Genomic DNA, 16,520 nt, shown 5'->3' with positions numbered 1-16,520 from the left:
ACAATAAACATGCATTTTTCATACAAAATGTGTTCAGAACATATACAGCACAGGCTCCTAAAACACACCCTCTAAACATAAATACACACCCTCTTAACACACACTCATATGACATGCACTCCTACAACAGGTGTTCCTACAAGACAAGCTCCTAGAACACACCCCCCTATGAAACAAGCTTTTATGAGACATGCTCCTACGAAAGGTGCACATAGGATATGTGCACCGATGCGATGTCCACCTATAACAAATGCTCCTATAACAAGTGCTACTATGCCATGCACACCTACAACACACACTACTACAACTCAATATCTTACCTGTACTCCTACATGTGCTCCATCAAAGGACACTCTTACGACACAAACTCTTATGATAAGATCTTAGTACATAAGCTCCTATGACCCACACTCATTAGAGATATGGTACGATATGTGCTCCTACCACATGCGCTACTACAATAACCACTTGCCAAACATTCCTATGACACATGGTCTGACAAACAAAACACTATTACAATACACCCACCACAAGCGCTCCTACAAAATGCACTGCTAAGAGATGCACTCCAACAACGCACACTCCTATGACACATGCTCTCAGAAGACATGCTCTATATATAATTGGTGCATGCCAAGAATGACTGTTTATCTTTCATATCAACTGTACTAAGAACGTATAAAATTCAAAGTTCATATATTATACCATTTCATCTTTTGAAAAGTCACATGAAAATCAGGGCTGAATTTAATGTCAGTTTTCATATGTAATCAGTATGCACAAACTGGACAAAGAGGCGTAGGAGTTTTAGATTTTGTACATTATGCAATGTCATCCACTGAAAGTAAGAACTGTAAAAGTTATATACACCTGTTGTACATATTGAAAAAGCACATAAAAGTTACATTGAATAAGCACATGTTATGCAAAATGTACACAGACATGTAAAGTATGTACATTATGAACCCTCAGAATAAATGTACAACTTGTATACAAAATGTGCACAGGCATGTATCATATGTACATCATGCACACATTCAAATGAATGTATAAATTATATGTAATATGTACACAGACATATAGAGTATGTTGTGGATGCTCTGAAAGAATATATTGCTTTGATACAAAAACTAAACTGACATTGCTTCAATACAAAAACAAAACTGACATGTATAGTTTGTACATCACACAAACTCAGAATACATGTATATATTCTATACAAAATGTACATGGACATGTAGAGAATGTACATTACACATGTTCAAAATAAGAGTACAGCTTCTATACACTATGTATATGAACATGTATAGTATGTACAGTACACCCACAGAAAGCTAATGTACTGCATGTATACAAAATGTGCAGGGATATGGGGAGTATGTACATTACAAATCAAAACCAATCCCTGCGTTTCCATAAAAAAGTTTGAATTATTTGAAAAATTAATGTAAAAAAGAGTTAAGTTTAAACGAACAAAAATCTTAAGTGTACAAACATTAATAATGATAACGTTAAGATAGCAACTTAATAATCTTTATAAATGAATACAAAAATTACATGGCCACAGTAGTGGCCGTGTAGTTATGGATAAGTTGCTGTTTCCATAGGAAGAGCACTTTTTGGGCAGCCTATACTTTCGCTCTCATTGGACGAATCCTCACCAAAAAAAGTATATGGCCGACTCTGAATTTTTTTGCAAAGTTTGGTGAGGTTTGGTCCAGGGGGGGCAAGTTATAGGGGGGTCCCAAAATGTCTTTTTTTCCCGTAGACTGAATGGGGAAAAAACTTTGCTCACGCCTACAGCCCAAACCGCTGGATGGATTTTCACCAAATTTGTGGCAGGAGCAGCGGCTTGGTCCCGAAAGCGTGCTTTTGTAAATTTTGTGAAAATCCATCCAGTAGTTTTTTAAAAAATGACCAAAAAGTAGATCACAAAAAATTAGTGATATCTATGTCTGGTCCGCGGACACACTTCCCTGCTGTTCGGTCCGTGGACAGTGTCCTGATTGGCTAATCGGCTTGCGTCATGTCTGCGGACATGCGACGTGTTCACTGATTGGATGGTGAGGAGCGTGAAGTGCGTCAGATTTTTGGAAATGCCTGCCATCTTGGATTCACGGACAGCGGCCGATGTCCGCGGACATCGCGGTAAAAACATATGAAAAAACACAGCATTCCACTTGTCAAACTTATCAAATAATCTCCGGGGAGGTGAGGGGTGATGAGGATGGGATGGGATATGGCTGCAAGAAGCAAAAAAAACAGGTGTTTTTTGCTGCGAAAGTCCGCGAACAGTTCAGATGTTCGTGAACAGTCCTGTGAAAGTTCGCGAACACCTTAGCATTACAGGGTTGGTGAAATTTTGCATGTATATTCCTGGACTGATTCTGAGTGGATATGTAAAGTCTGGTGGGATTCTGTCATGAGGGGGCAAAATTAGAGGGGGGGTCCCAAAATAATTTAAAGGCTTATAAATGAGGTGCCATTTGACAAATCCTCACTTAATTTGGGAAACTGATAATATATTTTGATATGAATGTTTTTCTGAAGTTTGGTAGGATTTTGTGAAGAGGGGGCAAAATTAGAGGGAGGGTCCCAAAATAATGTAAAGGCTTATAAATGAGGTGCCATTTGACGAATCTACACTTCATTTGGCAAACAGATAATAGATCAAGATATACATGTTTTTGCGAAGTTTGGTGGGAATCTGTCGAGAGGGAGCAACATTAGAGTGGGGGTCCCAAAATATTGTAAAGGCTTATAAATGTGGTGCCATTTGACAAATCTACACAAAGTTTTGCAAAAAGATTATAGATCTAGATGTAGATGTTTTCGTAAAGTCTGAATGGATTTTGTCAAGTGGGGGCTAGGTTATATGACAATTGTATGTGCATACATTTGACACTTTTGAAAAAATAAAACATGGGTGGATTTCCAGCAAACTTGTGTAAGGAGCATTGGCAAGGACCTACAAGCATGGTTTTGCAAATGTGCCAGTGTTTTATTATTTGACAAGTGTCATAATGTAGCTACAAAAAATAGTGGTATACCTTTAGTGACTGAGGGGTAGCCTGGGCATGGGCAGTGGCTAGATTGTCCGGGAATAAGGTCATGATCCAGACAATGTGGCTACTGGCCATGATCACAAGGGACAAAACATAGGATTAAAGTGGCCATGTCCACCTGGGTCTGGCTTTGTGGTAAAGTTATTTGAACTTAGGATAGATTTGAAAGAGAAGAAACGTGCTCGTGGTAATATGGTCATACAGTTCTCTTTTTGCCTTCTGAAAGCGAAGAGGGTCCTGTATGGAAACCTCACCTTCCTTTACATGGTGGCCATCCTGGAAAAGGATTTTCCTTCCTACACAGGGACGCCACAGTGACATTTGTGATGTCATCTTTGATGTCCTGGGTGTTAGTCCTAGCAGTGCACAGTGGTGGCGCGAGTTATGGTTGCTTAGCTTACCATAACTGGCGAATTTCAGGGGGTTTTCGGTTTTCCTTGGAACCATAACGTCCCTTTAACAAAGTTTTTTCAGTGAATATTTATATTATTAAAATCAATTATCATGGTAACCTTAACTCACTCATACAACTATAAAGACACAATATTATCAAGTAATAATTAGACACATAAAAATTAGTTATTGTATAAAATGTAAACATATTAAAATATAAATTAAATGTACACCTATAACTGTTAATGTTTTTGTAATACAACATTTACTATATAACAACAAACTAAATTATAATATAAACAAGAAAGATATCTCCAAAAAGTGCAATTAAAAAAATAAAATACATAGAATATGTTTTAAATAATAACAGTAAATTAACCATTAGCTTAAAATGACAAATTATACATAAACATGTCAATTTCATACTTACAGTAAGATATCAATTACAAAGTACATGTCATCATTCCAAATATATAATTTAGTAAACAATGAACAGTACATAAAAATAGTACATAAAAATAAACTGAATGTTGTAAATAAGATACAATGTAAATAGTTGTAAAAGCAGCACAAATGTAATACACATTAAAAACATAAATAAAAACAGTTCAACATTTGTGTGAAACACATTCACACAACACATTACATTACTTTCACATTAAACATTCTCCACAGAAGCCACCGCCTAAATACATTCTTTCCTCAACAACCAAACCACCAGAGTGTGTATAGGGGAAGCAGCAGCTGACCCCATTCCAGACCCCCTTCGCATACCGCAGGGGTTCTGTCTCTGACCTACACTACAGACAAAATGATGGGTCGACTACCCCTACCTTAAGTCCCTGAGGAACACAAGGCTAGAATCAAGCTAATCTAATTTAGTTAAATATCAGTCATACCACCGCTATTGTACATTGAAATAACTAATTCATTCATTTGATGCAAAATATAAAAGAGGACTCAAAAGAAAGTCCTATACACATAAAAACCGAAACTGTGCTATCCACTTACAATCTAGCTGGTGTTTGGACACCATACCTTTCATGATGTATAAGGGACAAGTACAGACAATTCACAAAAATCATTTGTAAAAGAATCATTCATAAAAAACCATTCATAAAAAAACGGGAAAAAACAGTATATGGTACTTTAGACACAAGAACATATTTTTGTAACCAATTAAAGGATCAATAACCTTGATCCCAGCAACATTTATACATCTAACTCAGGTTTGTAGGAGCAGGTGTTGGTTTGTTCTTTTCATATACCTCTTTAGCCACCGCTCTATTTTATTCCAACATGTCGATATAGGGTATAGGATTATACATTAAATCCGACAACCCTGTATTTTGTTATTAAATTGAGAGATAGGAAACAGATAGTATAAGATTCCTATTAACAAGTCGACATATGTTTCGGCCCTTTAAACTCATCCGGTACACTCTCTCAGTGCCATTGGTTTTGATGTTGATGGCCCTCTTCAGGACAGAATATCAAGTGTTTTCAGATAGGTAATTCATACATACATTGGCTTATGTTATAATCTAAAGGTGAAAAAGTAAAAGTTTAACAATAAAGGACTCCTGAACAGAGCTTCACTTAAAAACTGTGGTAATGGACAGTGTTTTAACTGCCTCTTCATGGACTAACCTGTGTATGACTCAAATTTCTTCGGGACGTGTTAGATCGGTTTTCTAATAAGATTTCATTATCTGGCTCCTTAACGGATGCGTGACATACAGAGTGTGTTCCTTCACCATACCTGTAAATATGTATATGTCTACATCAATGGAATGCTCATTTATAATGCACAGGGTACTCTGTCAAGTGTGCAAGGCAACACATCTTAAATGATAGGAAAAGTACCTTTTGTGTTTGCTTTGTAGCGGACATTGTAGTACTACTTCCGCAGTGTAATACTGATAACAGGACTCTGTTTATTTAGTGTGATGATGATTCCGTATTTTGATATGGCAAGGACCACTGGAAAAGAAAGTAAACCAGCAGAGCTTTCATTGTTGTTTGTATCTGAAGTACATTTATGCATTTGATCAGGACCATAGATGTATTAAATAGAAAGGCAATTCGAAAAAAGGTTATTTCAAAGAAAACGGGGCATGTTCAATCAAAGTCCCGTTGTACTCATCATTATGGTGTTGGATGATGAATGAATCGCCTCCTAAGTGATGTCATGAGCATACACTTGCACCTCTACATCAAGCGGTATAAAACTTGTTTCTAAATTGAAACACCTTTGTTATTTTACTTAAAAGTAAATCCGCGCCTGAAATTTTCAAATGTGCAAATAAATGCGCATACGTTTGTCACAATGTTTTTTGCCAAAGGAAGAAATTTACACATTTCTAGTAGCCTGGGTCATATATAAGTGCAAACAAAACTGTGGGGCAAGACTCCCTAATGAACCAACTTGCCAGGTGAAACTATGTTGCAAAGGTTCACAGAGTGGGTGGAAATCCTCCTTCTCTCTAAGGGACTGTAAGCCAGACAAGCACTTACCTTAAATTGTTCGTGCCGCCTCCGGTGCATCAGAAAAGCGTAACCAGCTGATGGATCCATTCGATTTCTCTCTGCTTAACCGGAAAAGCAAATAACCCGGTCTCATGATAGTGTGTCACGTGCACGTGTTAGTTTCAGATGAGCTACTACAATAAAGGGAACTGTAGTTCTAACGATGCGGCCACGTAAATCCACATCACACGGTTAAGAGACTTCACCTCTGTTACTCCACAAAAGTATGCAGAAAAAACTCAGCAGGGACACAGGTGACCCTATAGTACTATCAGGCCTGGACAGCTTTGAAGCAGTGTGTTGCAACGAGTACGGGTGCGCGTCCATATTCATTGCATGTCACGTGCTTGAGTTGTCTAGACTGAACTACAACACTAATGGAAATTGTAGTTCAGGAGATACAGTCACGCAATACAGAAGAACATCATTTTAATTCCAGCCTCATTTGGTTCCTAGGATGTGTGACAGGCATTGTGCCTATTCAAAAGCAAATTAATCAGGAAGAAACTAAACCTGTAGTGTGATACAATTACTCTATTCAGACTGTGTGTTGTACATATGAGCATATGATCTATATACACTTCACCTGTGTTAGGATTGTAACTGAGGGAGGTCAATGGATATTGTTAGTGTGCAAATATTTAAAGGTTCACATTTAAGTAGTTACAGTCTGGGCTCTGCTGGAGCTACTACTGGGATGAGGTGGGACCAAGAAATGGGTTGGGATAAGAGACCTCCAGGGCAAAGGTAAGGAAACCTAATGGTCCGGGAACTGGTATTACTAGGGGACCTAATAAGTTAGGCACAAAGATCCTTCATAGAAAAACGTTTTTTCATAGAAAAATATCCAATTCGACTGCCACATTAAGGCCTTGTTTGAACAAGTTTGTATCATAGATCCATCTTTGTTCACCTCTAGTCAGGGAGAGATCGCAATTATCTCCTCTTGGAGCCTGCTGGACCACCTGTAGGACACACCAGAGCATATCTGTATATTTGTGCTGTTTTTCACATAGTGGGCTACCATAGGTTTATTATCTGTTTGATTTTTGATGCACGATTTGTGCTCACAGATTCGTTGCCTTACCTGCCGTTTTGTTTTACCAATGTAAACCAAGTTACAAGGGCAGATAATGACGTATACTGCCCACATAGTAGCACAGTCGGTGAATTCCCGCAATGTGACCACTCGGGTGGCTAGAGTGATAGTTTTCATATCCCTGGTCTGTGGGCACACTGAACATTTACCACATCTGTGATGGCCTATTTTGGGTGGATTTGAATGTGGCTGGTGAAGGATAAGTGTGTACCAAATTATCTTTCAGATTTTTTTTGCCTTTTGAATGCGAACCGTGGTTTTAAAGGATTGAAATCTTCTGTTTTCAACATGTCCCAGTGTTTCAAGATGATTTTTCGAAGGGGTGAAATGAATGGACTATACGTGCTGACACATGTGATCTTATCTAAGGTATTTTTTTTGAGTGGCGTTTAAACATGTCTCCCTTCTCATGTGCTGGGATCTTTTATAGGCTCTTTGTACTATAGGCTTTGGATAGCCTCTGTCTTTTAGTCTGTTTTTTAAGGCTTGGCCATGTATTTTATAGTCAGTTATCTGAGAACAATTTCTCCAAATGCGTGAAAATTGACAAAACGGAAGTCCTTCTTTTAAGCTTTTAGGATGGAAACTTGCATATTTTAACAGTGTGTTCCTGTCAGTAGGCTTCTTACAGAGCACTGTTTCTAGTGTGTCATGGTCTGTCTTAATGATTTCTATATCTAGAAAGGAAACCCTAGTGCTGTTGTGTTCAATGGCAAATTGAATGCACAGGTTTTGGAAGTTTAGCCATGTGTAAAATTCCATCAGTTGTATTGTGGAGCCTCTCCAGATCATAAAAACATCATCGATGTATCTGTACCAGGCTTGGATGTTAGATTTAAATGGATTGTTACCGTGATAAACAGACTTGGTCTCGAAATCGTCCATATAGAGGTTGGCAAGCTCAGGGGCAAATGTCTCCCCCCTGCTGGTCCCTTGCAGTTGGTTAAAAAAGGTTGTTCCATAAAGACAGAAGTTTTTACTTAGTGCTAAACGTATACACTCTAAGATAAATGCCGTGGGCACTTTCATTAAAGTGGTGGTGCATAGGTCCAAGTATTTCGACATCAGAGTAAGGCAATCCTGTTGGGGTATACTTGTATAAAGATATACTACGTCTAAACTGACAAGTATATCTTCTAAAGTTGTATGGATATCTGCAATTGCATTGATCATGCTGGTGGTATCTTTGATGTACGATTTCATCTTACCAACGAAGGGCCTAAGGAACCAGTCAGCGTACACCGATAAAGGTCCTAGAATTGAATTTATGGCCGATACAATGGGACGTCCAGGAGGTTTGGACAAATTCTTATGCACCTTCGGCAATACATAGAAAGCTGGTGTAGTGGGATTTTGGTTGACTAGGAATGACTGTTCGTCTTCGTCAATTCATCCTTCATCAAAGGCATGTTTCATAAGACTGGTGATTTCTTCTTTGAGTCTGCTGGTGGGATCATTAGGAAGATTACAATAAGCCAGGGGATCGTTAAGATGTTTCATTACTTCTGTCTCATAATCTTGTTTGTCCCAAAGGACTATGCCCCCCTGCCTTGTCGGCAGGCTTGATTATGAAAATGTCATTCAATTTTAATTTGACAAGTGCTTCTCTTTCTTTTTTTGATAGATTGTCTTTGCTGTTGTTCTTGGAATGTAAGAGGGTTTGATGCAGTTCTGCAATTATGCAATTTTCAAACGCTATAATGGACGGACTGACCATAGAATTCAATGGTGTGAATCTTGATGGTGGCTTTAGACCAGTGATATTAGATTCTTTGGCTTTGGTAGGAGGGTTTCTAAAGAAATATTTAAGTCTGATGAGCCAAAAGAATTTTTGTAGCTCAACTTCTGTTTCAAACTTTGTGCCCTGGTCGTTGGGACAAACGACAAACCTTTCAAAAACACTTGTTCTTCTTCTTAGGACAGGACTGTCCTGTTTCATCTTTATTTCCAACTTTTCGATTTGCTTACGCTGGAGTTTTGTTTCCTCAGCTGAAGTTTCAATTATAAGAATCAGAAGGTCACGGGAGCATTTATTGCCCACTCCACTGAATTTACCCTTAAATGTGTTGTTATGAGTAAAAACTCATATTACTAATTTGTAAACCTTCTGGTATTACTCCGGCTTTTATGTAAGCTAACATTAGCTGCCCGTAGCTCCCTGTTCTTACCAGCTTCTTCTTTTTTTGAAGCAATAGTCCAGCCTCATTTGATTGTGTATTTTCTATTGGTATGCTTGTACCTTCGCTTAGCAGAGAGGGCATGCTCATTAATTTGAGGTAGACCTCATCTGTGAATGAAACTAAATTAACATTGTCCATTCTATCGAATAGCAGATGAACAAATATTTTAGCAAAAAGATTTCTTTGCACAACCATTGCTAAACCCAACAACCAGAGGGTTGTCCAAAAGTAGTATTTAGAAAATGGGAACTCCCTGTTTTTTGTTTATGGGGGGTCAACACTATCGAATGGGAGACTATATAACAAAAGACACAACGATGGGTCGACTACCCCTACCTTTAGTCCCTAAGGAACACAAAGCTATAACCAAACTAATCTAATTTAGTTAAAGATTAGTCATACCACAGCTATTGTACATTGAAATAACTAATTCATTTATTTGGTGCATTTGATGCAAAACATAAAAGAGGGCTCAAAAGAAAGTCCTATACACATAAAAACCGAAACTGTGCTATCCACTTACAATCTAGCTAGTAAAAATCATTCGTAAAATAATCATTCATAAAAAACCATTCATAAAAAAAATGGGAAAAACAGTGTATAGTACTGTAGACACAAGAACATATTTTTGTAACCAATTAAAGGATCAATGAACTCGATCCTCGCAACATGTATACATCTAACTCAGGTTTGTAGGACCTACACTATACACAACCTACACCAAGCCAATGTTTGATCTCCTGGACTCCCTTGGTGTCATCTAACTTCTCGCACAACATCATTACTATAAACTCGGTCTACAGAACCATACAAAATGAATTGTCACACACAACCTGTGTTTAAATGATGAGAAAACCGAGCTCCACATTGTCAGCTCCCCCTACTGCATAAAAAACATTGACCCATCCTTCTCCTCCGTTTGGATTGATGGCACCACCATCCCTGTCCTGAAAAACTCTTGGTGTACATCTCAAAGCTGGTCTGACCATGACATAATACATAAATGTGCTGTCTTTTACCACAGCCTATACCTCACGGCTCATCTCACTGAGAAGACCATTTTTGACTCCTGTTAACTGTCTAACACTAGCCCGTGCATTAATTCTATCTAAATTAGATTACTGCAACATGTTCCTAATGAGTACCTCAGCCAATAACCTTGCAAAACTACAATTGCTCCAGAACAAAGCACTTAGAGCCACACTAGGAATCTAGCGTACCAACCACATCTCAACTACTAAAAGAGAGGCACACTGCCTCACAGTAAAAGCATGGATCGAATTCAAACTATCTCCCTCACACACAAATGTATCTATAAATTAGCACCCACTTACCTCATTGATTCACTGACCATAAAACAAGGAGGAAGAGTCCTCAGATCTAACAACAGTATTTCTTTGCTCACCCCCCGTTTCAAAAAAATGGCGTCAGCAGCTTCAGGGTCACAACACCTTCCATTTGTAACTGGCTCCCAAATAAAATCAGAAACGAGAAAATCATATCATGTATTCAAAAATCTTTTAAAAACACAGCTTTTCAATAAGTATGAATAACCAGCTCAGTCTGTAACAAAGCAATTGGTATCTTGTATTTAAAAAATCTTTTTTAAACATTGCCTTTCAATTAGTTTTAATAATCAAGTCTGTCTCTAACTGCATTCGGCTATGTAACGAAGGCTGTAAAACTCTGGGTTTGGCCATTATACAAATGTCATAAATAAATGTAAAAAAAATAAACACGGTGAGTTAAGGTAACCATGATATTTTATTTTAATTATTAATTTTTTTTTGTAATTCATTGATAACATGTATTATGTTGTTCCCTCAACGTTATCATTGTTGATCTTGTTTATCTGCCACAAAATAGGGATGCCATTCTTTGGAAAAGAACTGAATTGATGGTAATTTTAAGTGAGGTGAATTAAAGGCTTTCACTTTGTGGACAAATATATATATATCAAATGGCCACGGTAGTGGCCATGTAGTTATGGATAAGTTGCTGTTTCCATAGGAAGAGCACTTTTTGGGCGGCTTATAACTTCGCTCCACTTGGACGAATCCTCACCAAACTTTGCAAAAAAGTATATGGCCCACTCCGAATTCGTTTGCAAAGTTTGGTGAGGATTCGTCCAGGGGGGCAAAGTTATAGGGGGGGTCCCAAAATTACTTTTTTTCCCATAGACTGAATGGGAATGTTTTTTTCCTTGCGCCTACAGCCCAAACCACTGGATGGATTTTCACCAAATTTGGACCAGGAGCAGCGGCTTGGTCCCAAAAGCGTGCTTTTGCAAATTTGGTGAAAATCCGTCCAGTAGTTTTTTTTTAAATGACCAAAAAGTAGGTAAAAAAAAATTGTGATATCTGTGTTCGCTTCGCGGACACACTTCCCTGTTCGCTCCGCAGACAGGACAGGGATTGGGCAAGCGCGTTGCGTGATGTCTGCGGACATCTGACGTGCTCTCTAATTGGATGTGGTGAAAGCGTGCAGTGCGTCGTGGCTTCAGAGACGCCCGCCATCTTTCTTTCTCGCATGAGAGGCTTTAGGCTTTGTCAGGTCAGCAGGAGCGGGATCTGCCGCCTGCACAGTAAGTCCCCCACCCCCTCTCATGCCCGTGTCTGTCTCCTGTTCCCCCATCCCCGCTCATCCCATCGGAACACAGTGGCCAGCGGAGGGCTGAGGAGAGGGATCTGCCGCCTGCACACAAACTCATGTCTGTGTTTTTGTCTGTCTACCCTTCCCCCCACCACCCGCTCATGCCCTGTGTGTCTCTCCCCTTCCCCCCACCCCCCGCTCAAGCCCCGTGTGTCTCTCCCCTTCTCCCCACCCCCCCGCGTGTCTCTCCCCTTCCCCCCACCTTCCGCCCCGTGTGTCTCCCTCCTTCACCCTACCCCCTGCTCATGCCCCGTGTCTCTCTCCGCTTCCCCCTACCCCCTGCTCATGCCCCATGTGTCTCCCCTTCCCCCACCCCTGCTCATGCCCCATGTGTCTCTCCCCTTCCCCCCACCCCCCGCTCATGCCACGTGTGTCTCTCCACTTCCCCCACCCCCGCTAAAGCCCCGTGTGTCTCTCCCCTTCCCCCCACCCCCAGCTCATGCCCCGTGACTCTCTCCCCTTCCCCCTCACCCCCGCTCATGCCCCGTGTGTCTCCCCTTCCCCCCACCCCTGCCCAGTGTGGCCCTCCCCTCCCCCCACCCCCGCTCATGCCCCGTGTGTCTCTCCCCTCCCCCTACCCCCCGCTCATGCCCCGTGTGTCTCCCCTTCCTCCCCCACCCCCGCTCATGCCCCGTGTGTCTCTCCCCTTCCCCCCACCCCCCACTCATGCCCCATGTGTCTCTCCCCTTCCCCCCCAACCCCTGCTCATGCCCCATGTGTCACCCCGTCCCCCCCACCCCCGCTCATGCCCTGTGTGTCTCTCCCCTTCCCCCCTCCTCCCGCTCACGCCCCGTGTGTCTCTCCCTCCCCCCACCACCCGCTCATGCCCCGTGTCTCTCTCCCCACTGTTCCCCCCACCCCCTGCTCATGCCCTGTGTGTCTCTCTCCTTCCCCCCACCCCTCGCTCATGCCCTGTGTGTCTCTCCCCTCCCCCCCGACCCCCACTCATGCCCCGTGTGTCTCTCCCCTTCCCCCCACCCCCCGCTCATGCCCCGTGTGTCTCTCCCCTTCCCCCACCACCCGCTCATGCCCTGTGTGTCTCTCCCCTACCCCCAACCCCCGCTCATGCCCTGTGTATCTCTCCTCTTCCCTCCACCCCCCGCTCATGCACAGTGTCTCTCTCTCCTTCCTTCGCACCCCCGCTCATGCCCCGTGTGTCTCTCCCCTCCCCCCACCCCCTGCTCATGCCCCGTGTGTCTCTCCCCCCCAACCCCCGCTCATGCCCCATGTGCCTCTCCCCTCCCCCCACACCATGCTCATGCTATGTGTGTCTCTCCCCCTCCCCTCCACCCCCTGCTCATGCCCCGTGTGTCTCTGCCCTTCCCCCCACCCCCGCTCATGCCCTGTGTCTCCTCTGTTCCCCCCCACTCTCGCTCATGCTTTGTGTCTCCCTCCTTTCCCCCCACCCCCCACTCATGTCCCGTGTCTCCTTCCTTTCCCACCCCCACTCCCCGCTCATGCCCTGTGCGTGACCTGTTCCCCCCACCCCCTGCTCATGCCCCGTGTGTACCCTGTTTCCCCCACCCCCCGCTCATACCCCGTGTCTCCCTTGTGTTCCCCCCACCCCCCGCTCATGCCCCGTGTCTCCCTCCTTTCCCCCCACCCCCACTCATGCCCGTGTTTCCCATCTTTCCCCCCACCCCCGCGCATGCCCTGCACTGTGTCTCCCTTCTTCCCCCCACCCCCCGCTCATGCCCTGTGTCTCCCTTCTTCCCCCCACCCCCGCTCATGCCCCGTGTCTTCCTTCTTTCCCCCCACCCCCTGCTCATGCCCCATGTCTCCCTTCTTCCCCCACCCCCCGCTCGTGCCCCGTGTCTTCCTTCTCCCCCTCCAACCCCCTTCTCATGCCCCGTGTCTCCCTACTTCCCCCCACCCCCTGCTCATGCCCCGTGTCTTCCTTCTTTCCCCCCACCCCCCGCTCATGCCCCATGGCTCCCTTCTTCCCCACCCCCGCTCGTGCCCTGTGTCTTCCTTCTCCCCCTCCCACCCCCCCGCTCATGCCCCGTGTCTCCCTTCTTCCCCCTCCACCCCCGCTCATGCCCCATGTCTTCCTTCTTCCCCCGCTCCCCCGCTCATCCCCCGTGTCTATCTTCTCCCCCCACCCTCCGTTCATGCCCTGTGTCTCCCTTCTTCCCCCCACCCCCCGCTCATGCCCCGTGTCTCCCTTCTTCCCCCCCACCCCCGCTCATGCCCCGTGTCTCCCTTCTTCCCCCCACACCTTGCTCATGCCCCGTGTCTCCCTTCTTCCCCCCACCCCTTGCTCATGCCTCGTGTCTCCCTTCTTCCCCCCCACCCCCGCTCATCCCCCGTGTCTCCCTTCTCCTCCCCACCCCCCTTTCATGCCCCGTGTCTCCCTTCTTCCCCCCACCCCCCGCTCATGCCCCGTGTCTCCCTTCTTCCCCCCCACCCCCGCTCATGCCCCGTGTCTCCCTTCTTCCCCCCACCCCTTGCTCATGCCCCGTGTCTCCCTTCTTCCCCCCACCCCTTGCTCATGCCTCGTGTCTCCCTTCTTCCCCCCCACCCCCGCTCATGCCCCGTGTCTCCCTTATTTCCCCCCCACCCCCCGCTCATGCCCCGTGTCTCCCTTCTTTCCACCCCACCCGCCACTCATGCCCCATGCCTCCCTCCTGTACCCCCACCCCCGCTCAAGACCTGTGACTTCGTTCTTTCCCCCCTGCTCATGCCCTGTGTCTCCCTTCTTCCACCCCACCCCCCGCTCATGCCCTGTGTCTCCCTTCTAACACCCCACCCCCTGCTCATGTCTCGTGTCTCCCTTCTTCCCCCCACCCCCGCTCATGCCCCGTGTCTCCCTTCTTCCTCCCCCACCCCCCGCTTATGCCCTGTGTCTGCCCTGTTCCCCGCATCCCCCGCTCATGCCCCATGTCTCCCTTTTCCCCCCCCACCTGCTCGCTCATGCCCCATGTCTACCTTCTTCCCCCACCCCCTGCTCATGCCCCATGTCTCCCTTCTTCCCCCACCCCCTGCTCATGCCCCGTGTCGCCCTTCTTCCCCCCACCCCCCGTACATGCCCCATGTCTCCCTTCTTCCCCCCACCCCCCGCTAAGGCCCCGTATCTCCCTTCTTCCCCCCACCCCCAGCTCATGGCCCGTGTCTCACTTCTTTCCCCCCACCTCCCGCTCATGCCCCGTGTCTCCCTTCTGATACCCGCACACCACCCGCGCATGCCCCGTGTCTCCCTTCTTCCCCCCCACCCCCTGCCCCGTGTCTCCCACCTTCCCACCCCACTCCCCGCTCATTCCCCGTGTCTCCCTTCTTCCCACCCCACCCCCCGCTCATGCCCTGTGTCTCCCTTCTTTCCCCGCTCTCATGCCCCGTGTTGCCCTTCTTTCCCCGCCACCCCCGCTCATGCCTTGTGTCTGCTCTGTTGGAAAAGGGCAGACACGGGGCATGAGCGGGGGTGGGGCCCCACCTTGCCCTACCCTCGCTCATGCCCCCTGTCTCTCCTGTTCACCCCACCCCCGCTCATGCTCTGTGTCTGTCTCCCTCCTTTTCCCCCGCTCATGGACCGTGTCTCCCCTGTTCACCCCCAACCGCTCTCATGCCCAGTGTCTCCTTTCTTCCCCCCACCACCTGCTCATGCCCCGTGTCTCCCTTCTTGCCCGCTCATGCCCCATGTCTCCCTTCGTTCCACCCCCCACTCCCTGCTCATGCCCCTTGTCTCCCTTCATTACCCCCCACCCACCGCTCATGCCCCATGTCTCCTTTCTTCCCCCGCACCCCCTGCTCATGCCCAGTGTCTCCCTTCTTCTCCCCCACACCCTGCTCATGCCCTGTGTCTCCCATCTTTCCTCCCCACCCCCCACTCATGCCCCGTGTCTCCCTTTTTTCCACCCCACCTCCCGCTCATGCCCCGTGTCTCCCTCCTGTACCCCCCACCCCCATTCATGCCCCGTGTCTCCCTTCTACCCCCCACCCCCTGCTCATGCCCCGTGTCTCCCTTCATCCACCCCACCCCCCGCTCATGCCCTGTGTCTCGCTTCTTCCCCGCACTCCCTGCTCATGCCCTGTGTCTCCCTTCTTCCACCCCCACCCCCCGCTCATGCCACGTGTCTTCCTTCTCCCCCCACCCCCACTCATGCCCCGTGTCTCCCTTCTTCCCCCCACCCCCCGCTCATGCCCCATGTCTCCCTTCTCCCCCCACCCCCTGCTCATGCCCTGTGTCTCCCTTCTTTCCACCCCCTACCCCCTGCTCATGCCCCGTGTCTCCCTTCTTCCCCCCTACCCCCCTCTCATTCCCCGTGTCTCCCTTCTCCCCCCTCCCCCCGCTCATGGCCCATGTCTCCCTTCTTCCCCCCCACCCCTTGCTCATGCCCCATGTCTCCCTTCTCCCCCCCACCTCCCGCTCATGCCCCGTGTCTCCCTTCATCCACCCCACCCCCCGCTCATGCCCTGTGTCTCCCTTCTTCCTCCCCCACCCCCCGCTCATGGCCCATGTCTTCCTTCTCCCCCGCACCCCCCACTCATGCCCCATTTCTCCCTTTTCCCCCCCACCCCCCACTCATGCCCCGTGTCTGTCCTGTTGGAACAGGGCAGACACGGGGCATGAGTGGGGGTGGGGCACCCCCCGCTCATGACCCATGT

Source organism: Ambystoma mexicanum, chromosome 5p (assembly GCF_040938575.1).
Source record: "Ambystoma mexicanum isolate Mex_15411 chromosome 5p, UKY_AmexF1_1, whole genome shotgun sequence".
NCBI lineage: Eukaryota > Metazoa > Chordata > Amphibia > Caudata > Ambystomatidae > Ambystoma > Ambystoma mexicanum.
This window is presented reverse-complemented; position numbering follows the sequence as displayed.